We start from the raw sequence: 11,405 nt of genomic DNA, 5'->3' as shown, positions 1-11,405 counted from the left end.
TCTAAAGGCTGCTGAGGTAGTATTATGAAAAGGAATGTAGAGGACTTCCAGGTAAGATAGTAGACTAGACAGTGCCTCCATGTAACCTGGTGAGGAAAAATTAAAACATGAAAAAATGCACTGTATTTCAAAAAGAGAACGAGGAAGTGCTCCAGAACTGTGCAAGAGTAGTGATGTGATATCCAAAGAGTACAGAGCCAACAACAGGCGATTCACAGAGAATGACCTCATCAGTCAGTGCTTCATCTCTTTGGCTCCTAAGTAGGGCTGGAGGTATGCTATCTACATTAGTGGTCCCATCATCTGGCCTATGGTCCTTGGCGAGCATTAATTGATGAACATTAATTGATTTAAAGTATATTCCTATTTATTGTACCATTTGATTCTGATGCTATACTAACAGTTTGCTTTCTCCTCACCGACTGGAACTGGAGAGTGAGCCCCAAGAATAGATTCCTCAATAAGAAAATTCCCAAATCAAACTAGTTGAGATGTCCAACAAATGCAAAGACCATATTACAGAAATACAAGAGATAGCAAATGACATGAATATAGAGGTGGCACGAATCCTCTACAAGGTCACAAGTCTTTAACTGCTGAGTTAAACAATGTTAAAACAGGTGAAGTGATGCATGAAGATTTCATGAGTTTACTAGTAAAAATAATGAATTACCTTAAGGAGGATACTAACATGCGGATGAATTCAAGCCAGGACCCAATGTGAATGTCAGCAACATAGAACGGAAGTCAGCAAAATGAATGAGAAGATAAGCAATATTTAGAAAGGAAACTGAGATTTTGAGAAATTAAGCAAATAGAAATGCTGGAAATGAAAAAAAAAGCTCAACTGAATAAATGAAAAAAAAAATACAGTGGAAATCATGATCAATAAACCCAACCAGGAAAAACAAAAACAAAAAACAAAACAAAACAAAAAACCCCAAGAATGTTGCAGATGGAGAATAAGGTTTAAGGTTTAAGAAATGCTTCCCTTGAACATCACATAAAAAAAAAAAAAAAAAAAAAAAAAAAAAAAAAAAAGGCTTGGCTACAACATTCAAAAACTCTGAGATAGTCTCAAGAGACCAGATCGAAGAATTCAGGGGCTAGACAAGAAACAGGCAGACACTAAAGCATAGAGAAACTGTCTGATAAAATTATAGCAAAATCTTCCCTTAATCTAGAGAAATTAATGTCCAAACACAAGAGACAATTATAACCCCAAATAGACATGATGAACTCTTTTCCAGAACATTCCAAGATGTGAAGACTACAAAGCAAATAATTATTAAAAGTTGTGCAGGAAAAATGCCAACTCACCTCCAAAGACAAACACAGCAGAATAATATAATCTCTCTCACAGCAACTGCAAAAGCCAAAAAATAAAAATAAAATAAAAAGACCAACATAAATTGTCTTGGAAATAAATCACTGCTAACCAAAATTACTAAATCCAGGAAAGCTATCCTTTAAAATTGACCAAGAAGTAGGGGCATTTTGAGACAAGCACAAACTAAGGCATTTCATGACTACCAAAGTTGATTGCAGAAGGTACTTAAGAGAATGCTATACACAGGAAGAGAAAAGAGTCAATCTTGGTAATGAAAACAAAGGAAAGAATACATTTTGTGGGAAGGATAAATGAACAGAAGGGAGCTATGTCCAAACAGTAAGTGAGAAACCCCTCATGTTAAGGAGGAGAAAGGAAAGAGCAAACAGTAATCTAGGCACACAGGGGTTAGTAAACAGCTCTCAATAAGAATCTTAAGTATAAACATCCTCAAGTCACCAATAAAGAGACACAGACTGGCTGACTGGATAAAGAGTCTAGATGTAATTGTCTCTAATCAAATCTCGCTGGCAAAGACAAAGATTGAGAGTCAAAGGGTAGAAATCAATTTATCAAGCAAAATCAATCTAGAAACACGGTGCCGTAACCATTCTAATACCCAATAATGTAGACTTCAAACCAAAATTAGTTGGAATAGGTACAGAAGGCCATGACATATTGTTAGAATGATGTGCTGAGGTTACTTAACTGTTATAAATACATATACGACAAAAGTGGAAATACTCAATTTGGTAAGAAGCAAACATCTGTGGATATAAAAGGAGGTCTGTTGGGTTCTGATTCAGTAGCAGTAGTTGACTTCAATACCCCACTCTCATCTTTAAATGGGTTATTCAAATGGTAGGGCTACAAAGACATTTTATTGTTTAACATATATATATATATATATATATATATATATATATATATATATATATTTCTTCAGCAGTTCACTGACCTTCTAGAATAGATCATATTATATTCAGGTATATTCTAATAGATCATATGCTATTATTCAGGTCAAAAAGCATGTCTCAACAAATTAAAAAAAATTACACTGCAACTCCCCTGAAAGCGCCCCCCAAAACAATAATCTGCATCTCATACCCTGCACCTCATTTGTGCTCCCCCCAAAACTGCCTGCTTTCCTGGAGACATACTGGCACTAGAGATATCAGCCTCCACAAGCCTCTACAAGCCTCTAGCCTCCACAGGCCACTGCTATGAACTCCTCTGAAAGCACCCTTAACAGCTGTAAACTGCATCTCATACTCTGAGCCCCATTTTCTACCCCACAAATCTGCCTGCTTTCCCAGAGGAAAGACCTGAATCAGAAACATTAGGTAAGACTTACCTCCAAGCACCTGCCCATAAACTTGCCTGACAGCACACACAACAGTGGTAAGTTGTACCCAAACCCTGTGCTCCATTTTCTGTGCCACAACTCTGCCTCCATTTGCAGAGGACTGTGGTACCAGGGACAATCAGGTAAGACCCTGCCCTAAGCCCTTGCCTGGCATATTCCCCTAAAACACACCCATCAACCTCAAACTACACCTTATCCCTGGACTACATTTTACAGCCCACAGTTTCACCTGCCTTCCTAGAGGACCTCAGCCACACTGGTATTAGGGACCCCAGAGGCCTCACAGGTCACAAAAACCCAGTGGAGGCATCCTACTGGACCTGGAGAGTAGTCACCAGAACTCAGGCCAGTGGACAGAAAGGAAACAGAAACCAAGGGAAAAACTTCCCTCAAACAGTCAACCAACAAAGAATGAAATGACTGTAAAACCAATCTTACAAAGATGATAGAGGTCTTTAAGAAGAAATTAATAAAGAAACATAGGAAAATATAATCAAACAGAGGGAAATGAATAAAACTGTTCAAGACCTAAAAATGGAAATAGAATAAAGAAGGAAAACACAAACTGAGGGAATCCTGGAGATAAAAAACCAGGGGAAGAGAACAGGAACAATGGACATAAGCATCATCAATAGAGTACAAGAGATGGAAGAGAGGCTTCCAGGCATAGAAGGTACAATAGGAGAAATAAACATAGCAGTAAAAGAAAACATTAAATCTGAAAAGTTTCTGACACAAAACATCCAGGAAATCTGGGACACTATGAAAAAAAAAAAAGCTTAATATTATATTATAGGAGTAGAAGAAGGAGAAGATTCCTACATCTGAGGTTCAGAGAATATTTTTAACAAAATCGTAGAAGAAAATTTCCCAAGAGGAATTAGATAGGCATTTGGAACATTAGATTGATGCTCTTTATCCTATTCAAATTATTGGAAAGAGGTTCAGAGTTTAAGAGTAAAGAGTCATCTCAAATGTTATGCCAAATACCAATAAACTTGTGTTAGTTCTAAAATTTACAATAATAGTCATTATAATTAGGAAAAAGTTTAAAGGCACCTGCAGGGTATTTGACAAAATTCTAACACCTCTCTGGATGTTTTAACTTTGCATAGTGAGATTATGAATTTGAAGACTGCTGATCTGCTGAGCTTTGATGCTGCAGATACTGCTGATAAAATTATTCATGGCTCAAGGTCAGTATTTCCATTTTGGCCAAGCTTCAAGAATGGCATATATAGCTTCATCATGCTAGCCCTTTTTGTCCTGGGAATACTTTCATTCCTGCCCATTGTGTTAAAGTTTGCCTTTAACAATATCAACATGTTGGCAGCCAAAGTACATGACTTGAAACTGAAAATGGACTCCCAGGCAGAGTTATTAATTCAACAGGCTGGGTAAGCCAACGACGAGTAAGATTCTGCACAGAGCCTTACCAACCCAAGACAGAAGTGCATTGCTTTTGATAATGCATATTCTATGATGGGTAAGGAAGGCATTCTTGTCAGAATGACCTAAGAAAGGCTCAGTCTTGTTTATGAAATAAAAAAAGGGAGAGATATGGAGAGCTTTTGGGGCTGCTTGGCAGAAATCTGACATTGGCCAAGGACAAGGAAATGGGCTTCAGGCAGGACTAGACATTAGGTTAGAATAAAGAAGTAATTTCAGGCAGGAATTTAAATCTTAGGCTAGAACAAAGAAGTAGGCTTCAGGCATAAAAATGACTTCGGGCTAAGATAGGAAAGTAGGCTCAGATATTTTAGTCATCCTGATAAGCCCTTAGAAACAGTGATCATGGGAGTGATCATGGAACTTTGTTTATTGCCTTGCTTGTTCTTTGACTATTTGTGTTTATTGTCTTGCTTGTTTCTTGACTATATGTATCTATTGTATTGCTAGTTCCTCAACCTACAACTGAGCTTAATACTTGCATACAATTAAAATGGTATAAAAACAAAAAGGAGGAGGGGGGATGGGATAGGTTTTTTGGGGGGGAGGAGGAAATGGGGAAAGGGGATAACATCTGAAATGTAAATAAATAAAATATTCAATTAAAAAAATAAAAAACAAAAAAAGAAGTAAAATTTTTTAACCTAAAGAAAGAGATGCCTATAAACATACAAGAAGCTCACAGAACACCAAATAGATTAAATTAGAAAAGAAAATCCTTCTATCACACAATAATTTAAATATTCAATGTATAGAACAAAGAAAAAATATTAAAAGTTACAAGGAGAAAAGGCCAAGTAACATAAAGCAGACCCATCGGAATTCCACCTGACTTCTCAATAGAATCTCTAAAAGCCAGAGGACCTGGGCAAATATACAAATGATAAAAAGGCAGAGAAAGAAATTAGAGGGAAAAACCCTTAACAAAAGCCCCAAGAAATATAAAATATCGTGAGGTAACTCTAATGAATCAAATGAAAGTTCTGTGTGACAAGAACTTTAAATCTTTGAAGAAAGAAATTGAAGAAGACATCAGAAGATGAAACAATATTCTATACTCATTGATCAGTCAGTTTACCATAGTAAAAATAGTCATCTTACCAAAACCAATCTACGGATTTAATGTAATCCCCATAAAAATTCCAATATAATTCTTCACAGACCTTGAAAGAACAGTACTCAACTTCATATTGAAAAGCAAAACATTCCAGATAGCTAAAACAATCCTGTATAATAAAGGAACTTCTGGAGTATCATCAATCCTGATTTCAAGCTGTACTACAGAGCAGTAGTAATAAAAACTACACGGTATTGGCATAAAAACATACAAGTTGATCAATGAAATCAAATTGAAGACCCAGAAGTAAATCCACGCAGCTATGAACACTTGAGTTTTGACAAAGATGCTAAAAATATATTAGATGTATATCTTTCATCCTGTACAAAACTCAAGTCCAAGTGGTCCAAAGACTTCAACATAAAATTAGAAACACTAACTCTGATAGAAGACAGATTGGTAAATAACTTTGCATGCACTAACACAGGAGACAACTTCCTAAATAGAACACCAACAGCTCAGGCACTAAGTGTACCAATTAACAAATGGGATCTCACAAAACTGGAAAGTATTTGTAAGGTCAAGTACACTTTCAAAAGGACAAAATGCCAGCCTACAGAGTGGGAAAAGATTTTCACCAATGCTACATCTGACTGTGCAGTGATATCCAAAATATATAAAGAACGCAAGAAACTAGACATCAAACCAAATAGTCCAATTAAAAAATGGAGTACAGCTCTAAACAGAGAATTCTCAACAGAGAAATCTCTAATGGCCAAGACACACTTAAACAAATGTTTTACACCCTTAGTCAGCAGGGAAATGCAAATCAAAATGACTCTGAAATTCCATCTTACATCATCAGAATGGCTAAACCCAAAACCTCAAGTGATACTACATGCTGGTGAGGATGTAGTGTGTAGGCAAATTGTTTATACACACCATGTGAAAATGTATTTCTGTCCTTCCTTACCTGCCTGAGGCACCTTCTGATTGTTTAAAGCTTATGGCCTACAGCAAAAGGAAGAATAGAAGGTGGGTTCTATTATATAAAAGGAAGAATAGAGAGCACAGGTTCTCAGGGAAAGAGTCAGACAATATAAGATTTTGCCCCTGAAAAGTTAGATGTATGAAACTGAGGAAAGGTAACCAGCCATGTGGCAGAACTTAAACTAGTAGAAATGGGACACTTGAGTTAAGAGATAGTTGGGAACAAGCCTCATTTCAGCCAAAGCATTGTAAATAAAAATAAGCTTCTGTGTTATTATTCCAGAACTGGGGCAGTAGAGCAAGGGAACATTCTATTGCTGATTGGATTGCAAACTTGTACCGCTACTTTGAAAATCAATTTGGAAGTTTCTTAGAAAATTGGGACTAGTTCTACCTTACCCAGTTATACAGTTCTTGGGCATATACCAAATGATCCTCCACCATCCCACAAGGACACTTGCTCAACTATGTTCATAGCAGCTTGATTCATAATAGCCAGAAACTGGAAACAACCTAGATGTCCCTCAGCTAAAGAATGGGTAAAGAAAATTGCTTCATTTACACAATGCAGTATTACTCAGTGACACAATGGCATATTACTCAGCTATTAAAAACAATGGCATCATGAAACTTGCAGGCAAATGGATGGAACTAGAAAAGATCATTGAGAGTGAGGTAACCCAGACTCAGAAAGACAAATATGGCATGTACTCACCAATAAGTGGATATTAGCCATAAAATACAGGATAACCATGCTACAACAGACCCAAAGAAGCTAAGTAATAAGGAGGACCCCATGGGTCCTCACTGAGAATGGAAAATAGAATAGACATCAGGGGTAGATGGAAGGAGCAAGAGGGATCAAGTAGGGGGAGGTTGGAGGGAGAGAGTATGGGGAAAGAGAAGAGGAACATCTCTGGGATGGGCTAAAAGCCCAGATCAATGGAAACCCCCAGGAATCTATGTGGGTCACCATAGCTATGACTCCTATCAATGGGTATTAGGGAACCTGAAATGGCCATCTTCTACAACCAGAAAAGACTTTTAATGGAGGTACTGGGATGCCTTCCCAGCCACAAAACCTTAGACCCCAAATTTTCTTACCTAAAAGATATATGGGGTGAAGATGGAACAGAAATTGAGGGAATGATCAACTGATGACTGATGGCCAAGCTGTGCTTGCAGACAGGAGCCTAGCATAACTATCATCTGAGTGGCTTCACCCAGCAACTGATGGAAGCAGATGCAGAGACCCACTGCCAAACATTAGTCCAAACTTGGGAATTTCAGAGAAAGATGGGGAGGAAGGATTGAAGGAGCCAGAGAACTAAAGAACACCACAAGAAAACCTACAGAATCAACTAACCTGAGCCCATAGGAGGCCACAGAGACTGAACTGTCAGAGAGCATGCATGGGACATACCTAGGCCCTCAGAACATATGTAACAGTTGTGCAGCTTGATTTTCATGTGGTTCTCCTGACAGCAGAAGCAGAGGCTGTCTCTGAAACCTGTTGCCCAACTTTGGAACCCTTTCCCCTAATTGGGTTGTCTTGTCAAGCCTCAACAGGAGAAAAATGCAAATTTTTTAACTGCAAATTGATAGTTAATAGTAATTAACTGCAAATTGATATGCCAAGGAGGGTTGATATCCATAGAAAATCCAGTGATGGGCCAAACAGATAGGATATCCCTTTTCTGAGGAGAAAAAGAGGATGAGACAATGGGGGTAGAGGGGAGAAGATGAGAGGGAGAGAAAGGTGGGAGGAGAAGATGTGAACAGGATGTAAAGTAAATAAGAAAAACAAAACAAGAAAATTACACTGCTTTCTTCTATTTTCTTGGGTCATGGTGGATTAAAGCTAGAAGTGAAAAGGCTGGTCAGGTAGCTCAGTGATTAAGAACACTTGACCTTGCAGAGGACCCAGCACCCATATAGCTCCTGACAACTGTCTGTAGCTCCAGTCCCAGGGCAATTGATGCCCTCTTCTGACTTCCAGGTCACCAGGCATGCACATGATGTACAGACATGTATATAGGCGACACACTCATGCCCATAAAATAAAGTGATCAAAACAAAACCATTGGGATAACTTTTCTTTACATCGTGTCAAGGTGTGTCCCTGTATTTTCAGTTGTTAATTCCACATGGGCAGAGAGCTGAGTGCTGGCAGGGTTTTGGGCATTGTTATTTCTATGGAGCGTCATTGGATTGTCTGTTTTGTAAATATTTGTCTTTCCTTACCTGCCCAAGGCAATCTAGAATTGTATCAGGGATTGTTTCACTAGTGATTGGTACTGATAAAGATCTGGGCAGGAAGGAGGAGAATAGAACTTCCAAACAGACAGAATGAAGGGGAATTATGCAGAAATGGGAGATTCAGAGAGTGGACACAGAAGGGAACAGACGTGGACAGCAGCAGAGCAGAGAAATGTGTAGTGCTTGCCACACAGTGGGTCATAGGCAAGATCATCAGGTTAAGCTGGATGAGGTAGCTGGAGACTGTCCCAGATGAAGGGCTAAGCTTTCAGCTATTTTAAAAGCCTCTGTGTCATTATTTATACACTGGCAGGTCTGCAGAAAGGCCTTCTATAACAAACAGATAACCCAAACTAGAAGCCAATAACAAGAGAAGCTACAAAACATATGGAGACTGACTAATATACTCTTTTATATTTTATTATTTTATAAGCAATGAGCCATTTAGATAACTAAAATTTTCCCAGAATAGGTGCTAATGAAAGTACAATCAGTTGGAACCCCTAGGGTGCAGCTAAGGCTGTTTTAAGAGGGAAAGTTGTAGCTATGGGTGCCTATGCATACAAAGTACCAGAGAAATCTCAAGTAAATAACCTAACTGGATTAGTTAACTTCTCTGCTGCTTTGATAAAATACCATGACCATGACTTTAGAGGACAGAAAGGCTTGTTTGGCTTATGCTGCATAATGAACCATTGAACAAAGTCAGGTTAGGAATTCAAGGTAGAAAGCAAGAGGCAGGACCATGGAAGAAAGTTACTTGCTGGCTCACTCCTTGGCTTCCTCTATGGCCCATCTACAGGCTCATACTTAGCTAATTTTCTTTCTTTCTTTCTTTTTCTTTTTTCTTTCTTTCTTTTTTTTTTTTTCGAGACAGGGTTTTTCTGTATAGCCTTGGTTGTCCTGGAACTCACTCTGTAGACTAGGCTGGCCTCGAACTCAGAAATCTGCCTGCCTCTGCCTCCCAAGTGCTGGGATTAAAGGCATGCGCCACCACCGCCCGGCATAATTTTTTTATTTTGTTTTGTGTTAATTATAGATATTTGTATGCCTCTGTGTTTATGTTTGTAAACATGTATGTGAGTACCCTGAGTGGCCGCAGGAGGTGTCCAGACTCTGGAGTTGGAGTTATAGGCATTGTAAGCCACTGACATGGTGCTGGGGACAGAACGTGGGTCCTATGAAAGAATAGTAAATGCTCTTAATCACTGAACCAGCTCTCCAGACCCTTTGCTAAATTTTCTTATAGCCTAGGAGCCCCAGCCTATACAATGGTGCCACTCATGGTGACCTTGGTCCTTTTAGATCAGTTAAAATGATCAAGACAATCCATTACAGATATGTCCATAGAGCAACTTGATTGAAAACATTATTCAATTGATATTCTTTTTCTGATGATCTTAGGCTGTGTCAAGTTGATAGTTAATGCTAACTTGGTCATATAATAATGTAACTCATATTTCGTAAAAACAAGAACCAGCTATACCCCAAAGCAGCAGGTAAAAAATAACAATAAAGATCATAGCATTGTTATATAATGTGCACACTAAATAAAAGAACAGTCCACAGAACTGATCAAACAAGAAAGTTAAATCCATTGAAAGGATAAACAAGATTGGCAAATTATTAGCCAAACAGACCAAAAATCATTCTCAAAGTACAAACCAGAGGTTAGAAAAGGGGGTAGTTGCAACAACTTCCCTCCAGGGAACATTAAGTAATACTTTAAAACTTTAGGTACTCTCAAACTGAAAAATCCATAAGAAATGGATAAATTCATAGACACATGAGCCCCCAAAATTAAATCAAGAAGACATAATCAATGTAAACAGATCCTTATCAAGCAACAAGACTGAAGCAATAATAAACTCTGTTCCCATAAAGGGAGCCCCAGGACTAAGGGATCCACTGCTGAATTCATTTTCCAAGATAACACCAAATCTCTTAAAACCATGCCACAGGATACAAAGGGAAAAGGACACTAGAAAACTCATTCAAAATAGCCAGTATTGTCCTGCCATTAAAACTAGTAAGAACAAAACAGAGAAAGAAAACAATAGAAAAGTCTCCCTGATAGACACTTTTTGTAAATCATATTCAAGAGCTCATTACAAAAAACTCTATAGCAGGATCCAGTTCTTTGGGGTTCAAGGACTGTTCAATATATAAGTTAATAAATGTAATATAGCATGTAAGTAGACCTAAGAGCAGAACTGCCAGGATCATCTTAATAGATTCAGAAAAGGCCTTTGATAAAGTTTGACATTATTTCCTGATAAAAGGCCAGAAGGAACCAGGGACATATGTGAAAATAATACAAACTATCTATGAATGACAAACCTATAACCAAATTGAGAAAAAGTGAAAGCATTTCTTCTGGAGTCAGAAGGAGTCAAGGGTGGCTACTCTCATTACTCTTATACAATACAATGCCCACAGTCTTAACTTGCACAATAAAGCAAGAGAAAGAATGAAAAGGGTAGAAAGGAAGAAGAAAGAATACTCCTGTGTGCAGTTGACAGGATTTTATTGTTAAACATCCTCATTACTCCATGAGAAAACTTGAAACCCTTTCATCAAAACAGGATACAAAACGAACATATAGAAATCAATAGCCCTTCTCTGTAATAATAACTAACTTGCTAATAATCAATTTTAAAAATCCATTCACAGCAATTAAAAAAATTACATTTGATCCATAGGAATAAATCTAACTAAGAAGGTGAAAGACTCCTTCGGTGGAAGCTTTAAGGCTGAAGAAAGCAACTGAAGACACTAGAAAGAACAATCACTCATGCTCATGGGTTGGTAAATCAATATTGTAAAACTTGCCATATTACTAAAGGCAATCTACAGATGCAGTTCAACTTATATCAAAATTCCAATTAATATTCTTTATAGAACTAGAAAAGAGTTTTAAAATTCATATGGAAACACTAAAAGGCTTCAAATAG

The sequence above is a fragment of the Arvicanthis niloticus genome, chromosome 12 (assembly GCF_011762505.2).
Source record: "Arvicanthis niloticus isolate mArvNil1 chromosome 12, mArvNil1.pat.X, whole genome shotgun sequence".
Taxonomy (NCBI): domain Eukaryota; kingdom Metazoa; phylum Chordata; class Mammalia; order Rodentia; family Muridae; genus Arvicanthis; species Arvicanthis niloticus.
Note: the sequence above shows the minus strand (reverse complement) of the source record.